At 40.6% G+C, this 17,604-nt stretch overlaps 1 protein-coding gene across 2 annotated transcripts in view; it reads left to right on the forward strand.

Moving 5' to 3' along the window:
* The first annotated feature begins 3,643 nt into the window (after nucleotides 1-3,643).
* The window catches only part of Fndc3b (fibronectin type III domain containing 3B), a 338,390-nt gene continuing 324,429 nt past the window's right edge, over nucleotides 3,644-17,604 (forward strand). The window contains exon 1 of one of the 2 annotated variants that reach the window (XM_047563477.1): nucleotides 3,644-3,807. The gene's annotated coding sequence lies outside the window, so the exon portion shown is untranslated. Of the gene's footprint in view, nucleotides 3,808-4,590; nucleotides 4,687-17,604 lie in introns of those variants that run through there. The other variant, XM_047563478.1, reaches the window with a different exon arrangement.

The following is a 17,604-nucleotide window of genomic DNA, read 5'->3' on the forward strand; positions in this document are numbered from 1 at the left end:
AGTTTCCAGTTTTCTGTCCTAATAATTTTACCAGGAAGACATCTTCACTCATATATTCAAGGAAGAATCAATATTTATTTATTATCAGGTGTTTGGGTTTTTAATCCTCACAAATTTAGCAGGAAAGCATTATCATAATTTAATAATTAAGAAAATGTAGGCTCAGAGAACTCTCCAGTAACTTGTGCAACATCTCTGCATCACTGATTTTTTTTTTTTTTTTGTACTGGGGATGGAACCCTGGGGCACTTAACCGCTGAACTACATCCGCAGACCTTTTTTGTATTTTATTTACAGACAGTCTCTGAGTTGCTTAGGGCCTTGCTAAGTTGCAGGCTGGCTTTGAACTCACAATCCTCCTGTCTCAGTCTCCCAAACCAATGGGATTATAGGTGTTTGCCATGGCACCTGGCTTACTGATTTTTATCTGATTATAATTCCCAATCTTTCTCTAGTGTACCAACATCCTATTACTTGCAAATGTTGATTGTGTTTCTTTGCTGTGCCAAAACTGGTGTTAGGTCAAGGGATGAGAAGATAAATGAAACACTGCGATTATATATATGTACATGCATTTTTAATTTGTTCTTTTTAGCCATAATGACAGAAGAGTGTATTTTGACATATTATACATACACGAAATACAACTTCCATTCTTGTGGTTGTGCATGATGTGGAGTTACCCAGATTGTGTATTCACATATGAACATAGGAAAGTACTGACCCATTCATTCTGTCTTTGCTGTTCCTAACCCCTCCCTTCCCTTCATTCCCCTTTGTCTAATCCAACAAACTTCTATTCTACCCCCCTCTTATTGTGTGTTAGCATCCATATATCAGAGAGAACCTAGGGCCTTTGGTTTTCTGGGATTGGGTTATTTCACTTAGCATGATAGTCTCCAGTTCCATCCATTTACTGGCAAATACCACAATTTCATTTTTCTTTATGGTTGAGTAATATTCCATTGTGTATATAGACCACATTTTTTATCCACTCATCTGTTGAAGGGTACCTAGGTTGGCTCCATGACTAAGTTTTTGTGAACTGAGCTGCTATAAACATTGATGTGGCTGTGTCACTGTAGTATGCTGATTTTAAGTCCTTTGGGACTTAAAATAAACCCAGGAGTGGGATAACTGGGACCAATAGTGGTACCATTCAAAGTTTTCTGAGGAATCTCCATACTGCTTTCCAGAGTAGTTGCACCAATTTGTAGTTCCACCAGCAATGTATGGGTATACCTTTTTCCCCCACATTCACACCAACATTTATTGTTACTTATGTTCTTGATAATTGCAATTTTAACTGGAGTAAGATGAAACCTTAGTGTAGTTTTAATTTTTTTAGTTATTGTTGATGGACCTTTGTTTTATTCATTTATTTATATGCTGTGCTGAGAATCAAACCCAGTGCCTCACATATACTTGGCAAGTGCTCTACCACTGAGCCACAACCCCAGGTCCTTAGTGTAGTTCTAATTTGCATTTCTCTAATTGCTAGAGATGTTGAATATTTTTCTGGCATATTTGTTGACCATTCGTATTTCTTCTGTGAAGTGCCTTTTCAGTTCCTTTGCCTATTTATTGTGTTATTTGCTTTTTTAGTATTTTTGTGTGTGTGTGTTCTTTATATATCCTGAGATTAAGGCTCTATTGGAGGTGCAGGTGGCAAAGATTTTCTCCCATTTTGTAGGTTCTCTCTTCACATTCTTGATAGTTTCCTTTGCTGAGAAGAAACTTTTTAGTTTGATATCATCCCATTTATTGATTCTTGATTTTACTTCTTGCGCTTCAGGAGTCTGCTTTAGGAATTTGGTTCCTGCGCTGAAATAATGGAGAGTTGGGTCTACTTTTTATACTATTAGGCACTGGGTCTCTGGTCTAATGCCTTGATCCTTGATCCACTTTGAGTTCAGTTTTGATGCACATGCATTTTTAATTATAGAGTATCTTATATATACTAATTCTTTTTAATAAAAAGAAACCTAGTCAGCTGATTGGAAGAAATAAGCAGAAATTTCTGATCACTGAATTCCTCTTGCCTACTCTTCCCTTCTTTGCCAGTCTTGTTCAACACACTTCAATTTGAACTTTCACCCTCTGAAGTTGGCCCATTTTTCTAGTCATTTAAATCCTCCCATGTACTTTATAATTAATGTATTCAATAAACATAAGGGGATACTATATTCAAAACACAATGCTAGGGTAATGCTGGGAATTAAAAAATGAACATGACTCAGTCAAGTGAAAGAAATATGAGAACTGAATAGAATGATGAGCTTATGGGGAAAAGAGCCATGGACATGGAGATGGAGGGAGAGAGTGGTTTCAGCTGGAGCTCAAGGGTAAGTAAATGATTTTCTCTGACAGAGAAAAGGTATGTATAAGGAAAAGAGTGTCTTTGGGAGACATAAGAATTAAGCTGACTGAAGGGCATGGCTCAGGGGCAAACTGGAGGGGCAGAGGCTGGAGAAGGCATTTGGGCCCAAATGGAATGAGTCACCTGTGCCAGGATGGGCATTTGAACTGTGCACTATGGGCACTGGGGAACCACTGCTTTAAAGAAAAGCTTTTTTCTCCTTTGCACACAGGGCTATAATTTAGAATTGGAACTGTGTTTTAGAAAGATGATTTCAAGAGCCCCCTGTGGGGACATCAACAGGAAAGAAGCCATTTAGGAGGGAGGACTCCATTTGCCTGAACTTGCCATTATCCACAAGAAAAGCAGCTTTTTTCCTGAGGCTTTAAAAAAAATAATTTTAATAGACTACTATCTACTGTTATTTTTAGGTCAATGAGAATAATATGTTGTCTCTGGTTGCTACTGAGTACTCCTTTGTAGTTTAATAATTGAGATTGAATGGAGTTATTTAGAATACCTGGGTGGCTATGGAAGGGAGGGGTCTCTCTCCATTAATTTCTGCTTTCTCCTGAAACTCACCCTAATCTGAAAGGGGTGATGAGATGTAATCTGTTGACCTCTGTGAGCACTGTGTAATGGGAACACATCACATTTGATTTAATTAATATAAACTCAACAATTATTTACTGAGTCCTCTTGTGGTCCTTGCACTGTACTATGTTTGACATTCACAGATAATAGTAAAAAGCAGTCTCTGTACTTAGGGGCACATATTAGATACTGAAAGGGGAAATAGACATTTTAATTTTGGCATCATAAAACTTGCTTATGCTACGTTAGCTTCATGAACAAAATGCCGTGGGAAATAAAGGAGTGACAGCTCACGAGGTTGCTGTGGGAATTAACAACAGAAAAAGGGAAATATTACGAGTAAATGAAAAAAAAAAAAAAAAAAAAAGTCCTAGCTTCTTAGCTTTGATTATTACTGAGCGAACCCTGCATTCACGTTGGTGTTTTGGCGATCTGCAGAACGCGCAGCCCTCGCAGTTTAGGAACTGCGAGTTCCCCTGAGCTTCAGACTTCTTTACTCTGTCTCAACCCAGTGGAATTTCTGTCTGGTTAGGCCCAGCTGGGGGACAAGCGAGGTCCCCGCCGCTCCCACGAGCCTGCCGTGGCTGCGGCGGGTATACTAGGCAGTTTACGGCAGTGGGCGGGCCCCAAATCCCCATGTGGTCCCGACATCATTGACATGGCGGAATCCCCCATCAAACCCTCCTGGTAGTTATTTGAGCGGCGGCGGCGGCCGGAGGAGGAGGAGAGCGGCGGCGGCGGCGGCGGCGGGAGCAGCGAAGGGGGCGGCAGGGATTCTCCGGGCTGCCTACTGGGAAGGCGTGGGCGACCCGGTGTGTGCGCGCCCGGAGCCCCGCGTTTCACCCGGAGGGAAGGTAAGGCGTGCTGGGGCTGGGGATTTGGAGGGGACGGGGACCCGCGTTCAGCCGCCGGTCCCGGCGCGCTGGAAAGCCCCAGGCTGCACGCCGAGTCCGCCGAAGTGCATCCCTGGCCCGGGAGCGCTTCGGGTTTCTCGGTGAAAACTTGGCGCCAGAGCGCCGGGGTGCCCCGCGCTCGCTGGGGTACACGGGAGCACTGGACTGGAGAGGGGGCGGCCCGCCTGTCCCCCACTGCTTGCTAAGATTTGGAGGAAGGAAAGAAAAGGATAGATTCCTCTTGGTGAGCGGGGGTGGGGGGGGGGTGGGGAGGAGGAAAAGAAACCTGGGCTTACCCCCCGCCCCCAGCCTTCCCAGCAGATTTTGTCCGAGGAATCCGCTCCCCCTCCCGGAATCTCCGCGGCAGGAACGCTGCCCGGGAGGGGGAGGGCGGGCGGCGAGGCCGAGGAATCTTCGACGTGTCACTTTCTGAGGCTGTAGATTTCCATATGGTGGAGGGAGGAGGGCGGGCGTGCGAAGTGGGACTGGAAGTTGGGGCCTCCTCGTCGCCCGGCGGGGCGGGGGCGGCCCGGGGGCCGCAGACCCGGGGATGCTCGGGGAGGGTCCCGAGCCCTTGCGGGCCAGACCCGCAGCCCCGGCGCCTCCCGGGCCCCCCGCCCCCGCCCGGCCTCTCCGGGACACTCCCCGCCTCGCCGCTGGCCACCTCCGCGCGCGCCACGTCCTCCCTCCCTGTCCTGCCCCCCGGGCTCCCCCCGGGCTGGGGGCGGTAACCGGCGGCCGCGGCCGGACTTGGCGAGCCAGGCGGCTGAAGGCTCGGGCGGGGAGCGGGGCGCGGCGGGAAGGAGCGGGCAACCCGGTGTGTGGGCCAGCGGAGCTCCGGTCAGTCGGTCACTCCGAGGGGCGCCCCGGCCGGGGGTGGGGCGGGCGGGCGGGCGGAATCTGCGCCCGGAGGCGGCCGGGAGGGGCCGGGCGGGCGGGCGGGCGGGTCGGAACCGTGCGGACCGTCTGGTGCCCGCGGCGGGCGGGCGGGGGCCGGCCGGCGTGGGAAGGGCCTGTCAGTCCTGGCGGAAAGTGGGGCCTCGGGCTGTGCCCGCGAACTTTGCTACTGGTCGGGGTCCGGCGCCCTGTGGGAGTCCCGAGGACCCGGCCAGTGTCCCGGGAGACCGGGCTGGGCCGCCCGGCGGCACCGTTGGCGGGGAGGCTTCCAGGAGTGCTCGGTTGGAGTTGGAGATTTTCGAATCTCAGTTCCCACCCTGCCGTCCCAGACGAAGGAAAGCAATGGCATTTTATCCAGACAGTGCCGATTGCAGACTTCCTTAAAAGTTACAACTTTTTATTTTCTTTTCTCTTTAGCCTAGCATTTTCTTTAAACAAAATGTAGAATTTGGCTGCGATGGACTGACGCGGGGGCCAAAAATGCACACGTTTATCTCTCCATCCCGGTTAGTTTCTAGTCCCCCTCCCCCTTCCTCCCAGGCTTAATCATATTTTGGAACGGGTGAGGTCTTTTGTTGGGTGGGCACCCCCTGATTGCTTGTCTGTTTATTTTTTAATGTGCAACTAATTTGATTTGAATTTCCTCCAGTTACCAGGCCTTGTTAGGGAAAGCTAAAGGAGAGGGAATATGCCACTTTTCTTTTCTTTTCTTTTCTTTATAAATGTGGCAAGAGGTGGGGCATTAGGAAAGGGGAGGCACGGTGGTTGTGGGCAAAGAGTCAGAAGGAGCAGACAGACCCGGAAGAAAAGGAATCTGTTCTGGAATAACACTTTTTTTTTCAAGGCTTCAGGCCTTGGGCAAAATCAGAACTGCTCTGTTCTGATTTCTGCTGCTGGAATTGCTCCTTCACTCCCAAGTTAAAGCTGTGACCCTGAGGGCTTGGGCAGATAGCAGCCGGGCCTTGGTTCTGTGCCTCTTGTAGGGGCCCTTGGTCCCCCCCTCACTGGAGGCTGACTCTCTGGATTTAGCGTTCAGTAAATTTCCTGGCTCCCTGGGAGCAGCTGTTAACGAGGGTAAAGTCTCTGGGCATGTTTCTGGCCCTGCAGGAGGACCTCACCAGTGAGGGTACAATTCTCACTTTGTTTAGACACCAGAGGGGCACCCACAGGCTGTCTAAGAATTAGGTATATCTTGTAAAAATAACAACAACAAACAAGAAAAACCCTGCCTTTATAAATTTTTTTTTAAACTAACATGTGCTTTTAAGATGTTTTTGTTTAAATGCTTTTAGAAGAAAAAAAATTCATCTGTAAAGATAGTGTTCATTTAAAAGAAATGGTAAAACTGCAAGATCTCATGGAATAGGGGGTTGTAGCTTCTAATTACAGTATATACAATTTCAGAAAGATATTCCGGTAATCTTTTAAGACAGACTTTATAAATAGCTCACATCAGAGTGTGGGCTCTATTGGAGAGCCAGTCTTCTGGGGTTTCTAGAAGAATACTTGGGTTCTGTTAGGAACTCTAGGAGCCTAGGTACTAGTTTACTCAGGAATTTGTTTCTTCTTTTGCTCAACACTTCTTTTAAAGTGGCAGCATTTGACAGGGTTCTTAGAAAGTAACAAGAACTTCCCGAACTTTTCAGTTTAGGAAAATGGAGCCCATGGAGGGGAAGTGACTATTTCAGGGTCACTGTCATTGTCCAAAGTTCATTTTAGGGTTGTATTAATACCTGTTCTTTCTTGGGCATCTAATGTGTGCTGAGTACTATTTCTTGAGCTTTTAATATATTATCTCATTAAAATTCTAATAATCTTTCAATATAGGTAGTGTTAAGTGCACATTTTTCATAAAAGGGCATCAAGGTTCACAGAAGTTAATTAACTTGCTTGAGATCACATTGCTACCAATAACTCTGTCCAGTGTCCCATAGAATTTTTTTTTCAGTGATAGAAATGATCCTGCCTGCCTGTCCAGTATGTCAACCATGGGGTGTGTGTAACTGAGTGAGATGTGGCTGTTATGATTGAAGAACTGCCTTTTAAACTTTATTTACTTTTAATAATTTTAAACTTAAATTGCCAATTATGGCTAGTTACCATGTGGGACAGTGAAACAAAGAAATTTGATTCCCGTATCTGTTTAACTGGTCACGTTGCCTTCTGAATTTCCTAGTTCAGTATTCTTTCTCCTACACTACTAGAAGATGCTTTAGATCCAGTTCTTAAATGGAATTAAAGGTGTAGTTAGCTATATCTCAACTTTGCTTTCACAAGTAGAGTGGGCAAAATAAGCACATTGTTTTTATTTGTGGTACTGGGCTTTACACATACTAGGCGGGTATGCTACCACTGAACTATCCTTTCTGTCCTTATTATTATTTTTAAATACTTATATTTGACATTTTGTTCATTTATTTTTGTTACTTTTAAGTACTTGATGGCAGATTAGTAAGAGCAAATATTCAAGGTTTACGTATTTTTAACCCCTTACATTTGACATTAATAAGGGAATATAAATGGGAGGCAAAATGAAAAGATCACTAGTACTTAAAAAATAATTATCCCCTCAAACCCATGTTTTACCTGTTCATTGAGCAGTTCTTTTCAAACAACTTCAAAAGTGCTGGGCAAACTGTACCCTTTTTTCTATGTAGTTGCAAAATTATTTGAAGAATTCAAATAATTATTTTATTATCTAAGTATAAAATTCAAATATTAAATGCTATGTTCATACGTGAATGGGAAGGAATATGTGTAAGATTAAAACAGAAAGATCCTTTTGATGGCAAATGGTCAGATAGTTTTCTGATTAATGGATTTAATTTCAATCTGTTGCACTTTTTGAGTTTCATTTGGTAAAAGGAATTTCAAAGACTTTCTGGTTTTTTATGAAATAGCAAAAACTACAGGCCATTTTAGAATAAGCATTCATTTATTGGGTTGGATTCTGTCCATAAATATCCCATAACCCAATACTTTTATTTATTTATTTATTTATTTTTGCATGCTGTCTTCAGGAAAAGACAAATAGGATAAAGCAGTGTTTTCATTAGATTTTTTTAAGAGGCAACTTCCATGTTCAATATAAATATATCTGAATCTGCTTCGCCTTCCACAGTATGGTACTTTCTATATGGACAGTTGTAGGTCATAGTCTTGACTAGAGCATTCTGTGATCCTGAAAGCCTATTTCATAAAACGGCTTCACAGATTTGTTAATGTTATATGTATTACATTGTTTCCTGCCCTTTGAAAATTATGAATTCAGCTACAGGTGAGGCATCAGTTAATGAAACTGTTCAGATAACTGAATGTCCTCTTCCTACCCATTCCTGGCCATTGGGAGTATTGTACTATTTTCAAAGAACCGGGATAAGAACCATGTTATAAATAGGATGAGAGTGTCCTAGAGAGTGTGACAAATATAGGTAACAAAATTTAACCTATGATGTATGGTTGGATTTGTAGGACATCAAGGTATTTGGTATGAATAAGAAATTTACTATAATCTTGAACATGTTGAAATGATGGACAAAGATTGAGGGCCACATCTGAGCATTAGTTCGAAATCAGAAAACCTGGTTTGTCAGGGAGTGATTTCACTTTTTACCTGCGTCCCTGATAGGCTTTTGAACCCCTATGAGCCTGACTTTCCTGATTTTAATGAAAGGAGAAAACATGTCATCCATACCTTTTCAAATGGTTGCCACCAGGATTAATGAGTCAGTGTACTGAAAGGTGTTTGGGAAAGGATTATACAAACTCAATAGTTCATTATACTCCAAAGTTTGAAACAGAGCTGGTCCTATGGTATTGCTTTGTGTGCTTTTGGAGACCTCAGAGTTAGTTGTTCTTGGACAGTGAAAAATGACATTTTTCTCCTTTATAATCAGTAAATAAAGCTTCAAGCTTTGATGGCTATTTCATCCTCTCCCTCTCCCCCAATGGAATAGTTGATTTGTGACCTCTCAAAAGTAGGACTGTACATAAGTCATCTCATCTCCAAGTTGGCTTGTAGCTGGGCTAGCATTGCTGAAGTGCTTGGGCCTGTCTGGCTTGATTCAGGGCTATTGAGATGGAGGGGGAAAAGTGCAGTCTCTTAGAGGAACTTTCCATATTGGTAAAGCCTTAAGGTTTTAGTCCTTGTCTGTTATCTCAGCTATTAGTTGAGCTTTCAACAGTTATAGCTGAGTATGGAGAAGAATCATTTTCAATGGAGGGAAATCTTTGCAACCTACATGGGTTTCTGCTTTAGATTCACAGTTGCTTTTCTTCACGTTAATGAAGTTAATCCATTAAATGAAAGATTTTTCTGGTAAGAATCTATTTTCAAGTAAATCTTAATTCTCATTCTTAACTGTTAAGAGTACACTTTGGTGGTTGAGGCAAAGCTCTTATTTTTCTTTAGTTTACTTTGAGTGTCTTCAAATGTAGTACCATTCTCATAAGCATTTGTTTATTATTATTTTTTTCTTAAAAGATACACCGTAGTATGGCATTACTTGTTTTCAAGAGGCTAACCATGGGTGAATTACTGTGGCCAGACAGGTAGGGCTCTGTATAATTCAAGTGCAGGAAGGTTGCCTTGGTGGGTTGAACACTTTGCATCATCCAGCCAAGGAGAGGCCAGGCTCTGGCCATAGGCTTACCTGAGAACAGTTGTTTATGATGCACATTTAGCATCAAGGATCATTCCTTGGAGACCAAAAATATGTGGGATAGATTTTGGGGGTTGGGGGACAGAGAGCTTAAGTGTCAATCTGACAAAATAGTAATCAGCCATCTATAAGTGGGGACATTTCTCAATTTTAAAATGGGTCTTTGACTCTCTTTCTTTCTTTGTCCCTAATTGAGATATGCAAGTTTAGCATTCTGTAACTTCTGGATGGTAGTTTCAGCTCAGGCATTGACTACTAATATGTTTCGTTTCTATAATATCATTAAACCTCCTTGTCAGCTATAAATCTCTGAGGTGTGGGGGGTGAATATTTGTGAGATGGTATTGCACCAAAGATAGCATTATTTGAAGTTCTAGTAGATATCGTTGTTGAAAATATCCCATTAAATGATTATAGAGCTTTAAGTGTCATTTTTGTTCCATATACTTGTTATTGACTTAGAAGGCATTTATTGAGATCCAGAGTAGAGTCTTTGTTAGTGGAATATTCTTCTCTGCTCTTTTTTTTTTTTTGGCAAAGGTAAGGCATTTTTCAATTTGTATGCAGAGGTATTTTGCTCATATTTTTGGAATGCTCTGTAGCAAACAGTGTCTATCTCCTAACTCCTGGGGCTGGTGGCAACTTCAGTCCTTGCTTCTGAAATTTGAGAAATACTAAAATTGGAGCCCTTTCAGCCTGTGTTTAAAGCTAAATTTACATTAGAATTTAAACTTCTAAATTACATTAAAATTTAAAGGTTCATTCTTGTTTTGACCCTGGAAGGAGTAATAAAAATTCTTATAAAGGCAACCAGTAAGAAAAATTTACTTAAATTAAATTGATATAATACTAACTCAAAATTATGAAAATCTTTCTGTTGAAAATAATTGCCTAGAAAATGGTCTTTGTATATGAGCAAATGTAGTATGTTTGAGAAATAATTGAAGATTCTGAAATCCCAGAACATAAAAAGATTTAATTTATTCATATGTGATTTAGATTCTCCACAGCCTATGAATGAGGGGTCTCTATTAAAAATAACTCTATTGTTCTGGATGTAACTAATTAGAAGTTTGCAATTATTCAGGCAAAGCTAAAATAGAGTTTGACTTCCTATTCCATATGAAAAGGTTTTACTGTAAATAGACATTTAAATAGATCACCAGAGAAATATTTACCTGATTAAGAGAACAAGTCACTTTTAAGAACCATGGGAAAACCAGTGTACTTAAAAGCATTGTAAAAAATGCAATGTGGGCCTAGGCCGATTCTGCTGCTGGACTTGTCACGGAGATGCAGGAGACCCTGCACACAAGTTACTGTTTATGGATGCCATGAATAAATATTGATTTATGGCAGTGCTGTCACTTAGCCTAGGAACAGTTTACCAACCACATTTAGACCTATATTATTTGCATGCCAATTAAATCACAACATTCTTCCCCTCCACCCCTCCAAGAGGTTCCAGTTTGGAGTTTTCTGTTGACATTTGTTTTGCTGCTTGTTCATTTATTTTGGTTATTTTTAAGTACTTGATGGCAGATTGGTAAGAGCAGGTGTTTAAGGTTTAAGAACATCATTATTGCTTTTAGCTGCCCATCTCCTTCTACCTCTGCCTTTGGGCAGAATTGTGAAAAGTCCTGCTGTATTTAGATAAGCTAATTACATATCCTCTTCCTTTTACTAAAACCAAGACCTTTCTGGGCAGCTTAGTGGCAGGTACTGTATGAACTTAGTGGTAATAAAAGTAAGTTTCTTTAAAAATATCTCAGTGTGTTTTATATTTTATACTCAGTTACTCAAGACGTGAGGTTTTCTAGTACATGACTATTTAGGGGTTAGATTTACGAAATTTAGAGTACATTTTAAATGCGTAGGCTGCTTAATATATTTTTAGAATCGTATGTGCCATTTTCTCTTATATGTTAAAACTTTTTGGGGGGAATCTGGGAAGTAGCTCACTGTTAGAACACTGCAACACCCTGGATTTGATTAAAAATCCATTCTGTATCTTTTATTGTTTAAATCATTTAAGAGGAAAATAATAAAATTATTTAGATATTGCTGTAACTGATATTTCTGTCATGGCTTTTCTTATCTCAAGAAAGATAATTCTGATTAAGAGTAACAATAAAAGGGGGTATGGCTCAGCGATAGAGCACTTACTTGCCTAGTGTGTGTGAGGCACCAGTTTGGTCCCCATCACCACCAAAAAAACAGAAACAAAAACGTGTTAAGAGTAACAGTAACAGAGATAAATATTATTCTGAATTAGTGGATTAGAGTACATTAAACCGAAACTCTGTATTGGTATTGGGAATGTAAAATGGTACAAATGCTGTGGAAAACAGTTTGTGGTTCATCAAAAATTCAAACTGTGTTACCATATGATCCAGCAACTCCATTCCTCCGTATATACCCAGAGAAAGCAAAGACTCAGACACTTGTATGTTATTGTTTATGGCGGTACTAATTATATTTGCCAAAAGGGTGTCCATCAGCAGATGAATGAATAGACAAAATATGGTACAAAATAATTATAAGGGAATGTTATTCAACTATGAAAAGGAATGAAATTCCAATACATAATACAATGTGGTTGAGCCTTGGGCTAAGCGGGGAAAGTGGGGACTGAGGGAGACAGTGCTTAATGGGTACAGTTTCTTTTTGGAATTTTGAAAAAGTTCTGAAAGTTAAGAGTGGTGATGACTGCAGAGCATTATGAATGTTATGTAATTCCTTGAAATTGTATGCTTAAAAATGGTTAAAATGTGAAATGTTATGTATTATTTTATGCAAATAAAAATGGAAAAAATTGAAGATTTATCCTGCACAATCTTTATTTGCATCTTTTTGCTACCCCTGGGTCTATTCCAAGCAGTTATGTGGTAGATGTCCTTATTATTTTCTCATCCTTCTGTTGTAGTGTAAAGGAAGGTTCCTCTAGGTCATTAAAAAAATTTTTTTTTTTTTTTTTTTTTTGAGATGAGAGTGTTTCCTTGTTTTATTAACTGACTTGAAGTCAAGAGAAAACAGTTTAAAAGTAGATCTCTGGAGGGGGAAAAAGCATTTTGCTGCTTAGATGAATCAAGTAGTTTATTAATATCCATGGATCTGTAAGCACACACACAGGTAATCGCTCTTGAGTCACACACTGAGCCATAGGAATTAGGAAGTAGATGTACTGTTGGACCTTTCAACTTTTCATTCTTTTTTTTTTGGACTGAGGATTGAACCCAGAGTGCTTACCCACTGAGCTATATCCCGAGTCCAGGGTCTTGCTGAGGTACTTAGGGCCTCACTGAGTTGCAGAGACCTGCTTTGAACCCACAATCATTCTACTTCAGGCTCTCTTCCCCACCACTAGGATTACAGGTATGTGCCACTGCTCCAGCTTCATTCACTTTTGTCATCTTGACTACTGGAGGAAAAATGCCCATCTAGGAGAAATGATCTAGTCTGTATTCATGTTGGGAATGCATTAGGTGCTAAAATTCTTTAGTTCCTTGGACAGTAAAGCTAAGGTAGGAAGGACATACTGAAAGAAAGTGTGTATTCTGTTTTATTTGAACTTGTCCAATGGCATGTAATAATTGCATAGTTATTGCTCTGAGTGTCGATTACATTTTTATTTTTTTAGCTTCTGAGGTATTCGATATTGAATTTAATCGGATCACTCATCAAAAAATGGCAAGATTTTCATTAAGTGATGGGATGTAAAATTTAAACATAACATGTGAACTACAATTAGGGAATACTGAAAATATCAGATACAAATTCTAAGGGAAAGATTTCATTCATATACAAAGAAGTTGTAGGGAAAATTGTATGCCATGCACTACTATAAAGTATTTGCCATTCGTTCTTGAGCTTTTGAAAAACAGTGTGAAATTGCAAGGGTGTGATAGGAATGTGTGTGTGTACTCTCTGGGTATACTTTTGTATATAATCTTGTGCATATAGTATATTCCATGTATTTACATGTTGATACGCACACTATAAATGACTTGATATAACTCCACTAAATGAACATTCATACCATGGCTGGTCATTTTTGTGGCCTGCTCATATCCCTGGAAGTAGGGTCATTATTAGTTGATATCAAAAGGTACTGAAATTTATGGTCCCCTTATATCAAGGAAAAATGTGAAGAATTATTCCATTGTGTTTACAGAATAATGGTTATTTGTTTTGGCCTAGACAAAATAATGTCCCATTCTTATTATGTTCTGGAGTTATTATTTTAATGTAATTCATCATTTTCTCAAATTTCTCCTAATACTTTGAGTATTTTTCAGAATGCTTGTCCCTTTTGACATGACATGGTCTGATTGTCTTCTTTTCTCTCTTGAGTATAGGAATGATTACTGTTTTAACTTAGGGTTTTCCATGTTCATATGATGGCTGAGTGACTGGATTCCCAGGTTGAATTTAAACTGAGTAACTCCTCAGGCACTCAGTCAGGATGTCTTCTACTGAGTTGATCTCTTTGAAGCATGGGGCATGTTATAGACATTTGTTTCCATAGTTTTTTTGAAAAAAAAAAATTTTTTTTTCTCATTGTAGGGAACTATTTAATTAAATAAAACAAAGACTTGAGTTACGTTCAGTGGAAACCTAGCTTTCATTTATTGCTATTAACAAAAAAACACCAAAGTTCTTTAGAGAGTATGTGGATTTTTTAATGTCTCTGATTGCTAATTGGTTTAGAAAATTTGAGCAAATACCTTCTATTTCAACATAGCTCTCAATTAGGTACTTTTTGTGTTTATTTAGGGCCAGTTCTGGAATTATAAATTAAGATAATTTTTTTAAAGGTAACTTTTCAGAGATTTGTGGTAGTTTTAAACAATCCCTTTATAGTGAAATTCTAGAAGGTAGATATTAAAGGACAGAACCTCCTCTTTCCCCCTCCAATGTGCCTTGCTAAGATGTTGGAGGCCCAACTGAGTTGATTCTGCTAGACTTTTGGTCAGAGTGGTGTTTACTCCAAACGGAGCAGTGGAGAAAGCATCAAAGAGCTTGCCCTGTAAAGAATTTGAAGAGAATGACCTCGGCTATTTGCAGGTAGAGTAAAAGCCTGTCTGATAAGAGAAGAATCTCCTGGGGGCATTACAGGGCTGTGCATTTGGGGGTGGGAGGTGCATGGAGCTCTTATTCTTCAGATCTAGAATGGGATCTGGCAGTTGCTATTTTATCAAGGGTTTTAGATGAATTATATGATTAGACAAGTTTGGGGCAATCAGACTTTGGGAGTTGGCCCTTTGCATAATATATCCCTTCAAGGATTTCAATCTGTTGACTGGAAAGAAGTGATGTGAGAAGAGTACTTAGGAAATCAGAGACCTCCAGTTAGGAACTAGGGCAGAGTAGAGGGGTTCAGTCATAGAAATTTTTGTTATCCTACTTAGGGGAAAGGGGTGGTGTTAAAAGATGGCCAGCTAAGGACAATTGATTTAGAAACGAAGACACTTGTGCACTATACTTGCAAACACTGACTACAAGTTAGATGAAAAGTCTAATGATAGAGACCAGCAGTTTTTAAGCATCCACCATTTGCCAGGCACTTCATGTAAATGTGTAATCCATCCATATGTATATTCCACATATATTTGTTAAAATAACTCTGGAAGGTAGATATCGTTTGTTTTCCTATAGGTGTTTCCAGAGTCCACAGTAGAAGCTGGTATATATCAGGTGAATCAAAGATTAGAAGACATGTTTAAAAATGTTAGAAGACTTGGTTAGACTGATGCTAGACCTTTTTTTCAGCAGTATCACACTACTTCTCAATAGGTCACAGTAATGATCTTATTTGTATCTCCAGGCTTATTTCAGTGTCTGTCTGTGTTCCTAGGGAGCCAAATATCAAAACCAAGTACTAGCTGAATGCCTTCTGTGTGTTCACCCTGTCTATTGCCCAGGAACCTGAAGTTTATTTCTGATGCAATAATAATATTTTGGATGTCTCCCAAGAGAGAGATTTTCTTGGTTTGTTTGCTGTAATAGCAGTTTAAGCTTAGAATAAGAGAAACTAGAGAACAAGAGTATACTTCATAGAAAGTAATGTATAAGAAACTCAATATAGTGATTGTTCACAATCTGAACCAGTTAAGAAATCATAGCGAAGTTTGACCTTTTTCAGACTTGTTAAAAAGTATGAAAAAGAGTTCTTTAACTCAGTGGTAATACAGTTCTGTTCATCCTCAGTGTAGAATAAGAGGTTATACCTATAATTTGCATCTGGAAAAGCAAATCCTTTTCCTAATACCATCCTTTCTTTCCTTTTAGGGTTCATAGTGTGTGGTGGTTTGGGCTGCACCAACGGCAGCCACGGGGTAGCCCAGAACTGACGAGAGGAGTCTCATCCCTGGCCACTCAGAGAGCAGTTCCTGTGGTTAATTAAAGGTGACCTCAGGATTCAGAGGAGGCCTGTGCTTTCCCAGGCAGCCCAGGCTAAACCTGGGTAGCTGGCAACCCTAAATGCTTCCTTTGTTAGAAATCATTTAGCTTTCTACTCCATCTTTAGAAAGTGAGTTCACTGAAGGTGAGTTAAGGACAGGGCTCTGAAGTGAGACCTGACTGTTTCTTTCCTTGTGTTTGTGGGGAGTGGTGTGCACAAAGAGACCAAGCGAAGATGCAGCCCCCGAGGCTGTCTCACTTAAAAACAGCTCATTGGTTCCTCACAGAAGTGTGTCTCAGGGTCCAGAGGGAGCTGGTGCTTCTCTGGAGACTTCCTTTCTACAGAAGGTGAGGATTGAGAATGACCCTCTCTGGTTCTCCCTTCAGGAGGGAGGCTGTCAATGGCAACAGGTCAGTGAACAACAGGCAACGCCCCCAAGATGCTGGGCCGCCATGTGCTCCCCACCTTGTTACAGTTGGGACAGGAGACGCCTTTTCCTTGTTTCAGTTTTCCTTGTTCCAGGGTGCCTTATTTGCTTATATAAGCATATCTTCTCATGCATAGCTTCTACCATCATCACCTAAAGGTGGAGATATAATTAATTTTGGGGTAAGAGACATGAAACTTGCCTGTGTGTACACTTCTTTTTGAGGAAATTATTACAAAATAAAAAGTTTTGAGTATCTTAGTATGGAAATAAACTTCTGTGTGTGTGTGTGTGTGTGTGTGCGCGCGCGTGCGCATGTGTGTTTATGTGTGTTTTCTCCCTTTTTTTTTTTTTTTTTTTTTGGTGCTAGGGATTTAACCCAGAAGTGCTCTACCCTGAGCAAAGATCCCTGCCCTGCCCTGCCTTTTTTTGATACAGGGCCTGCTAAGTTGCTGAGGTTGGCCTTGAACTTGCAATTCTCCTGCCTCAGCCTCCCAAGTCGCTGGGATTATAGTCATATGCACTGTACCAGCTCTTTGTTTTTTTAAAAGGGGGAAAGAAATGTTTTAAATCTTATATTTTATTTCAGAACTCATTTAACAATAGATATCTAAAGTTACCATAATATTTCATCACTAATGAGGAAACTTACAGGTTTATTTGCTTTTTGGAAGTAATTTTAACCTTGCTATGTGATAACTGTTCTGTAGCTATACTGTGACAGTCTGAATAATCTAAAAACATACTCTTGAACTTTTAGGGTTTGCTTTGTTAGATTCAATTTAAACATGGCAACAATGTCTCTGTTTTGCCTTTCAGTTCTCATAAATTAGTTCAGTGTTCTTAGAAGCTTATTCAGACCTATCAGTGTGTGTAATTGGCTAAAGAGAGTCAAGGGTTCAAATAAATTTCTCTGATTATTTTAGCTTCATTTTGGATCCCAAGTGTTCATCACTTTTTAGTTTTGCAGGTTGTACTTCCCTTGCCTTTTTAAGGAGCAGGGATATGAGTGGTAAGCAGAGGGAGTAGGTGTGGGCTTGGGAAGGATGTGGCACCAATGAAGGTGAGTAAGTTTGTTCCTATTACATTTCACGTGGGATGGCATGTTTTCCAAATTCTAGTTTCCACTGAGTCACTGATGAGTTCAGTAGAGGGACGATTCTGTCCTGTTGTTAGATGTTCTGCTTGGCAGATTAATGATGAACCTCTTTTAAAAATATTTTTAACACAGATTGATGTCTACCTGACCCCATGCTGGGGATTGAACCCAGAGGTGTCCTGCCACTGAGCGACATCCTCAGCCTTTTTTATTTTTTGAGACAGGATCTCTAAATTGCCATGTCTGGCCTCAAACTTGTCATCCTCCATCC

This window comes from Sciurus carolinensis, chromosome 9, assembly GCF_902686445.1.
Source record: "Sciurus carolinensis chromosome 9, mSciCar1.2, whole genome shotgun sequence".
NCBI lineage: Eukaryota > Metazoa > Chordata > Mammalia > Rodentia > Sciuridae > Sciurus > Sciurus carolinensis.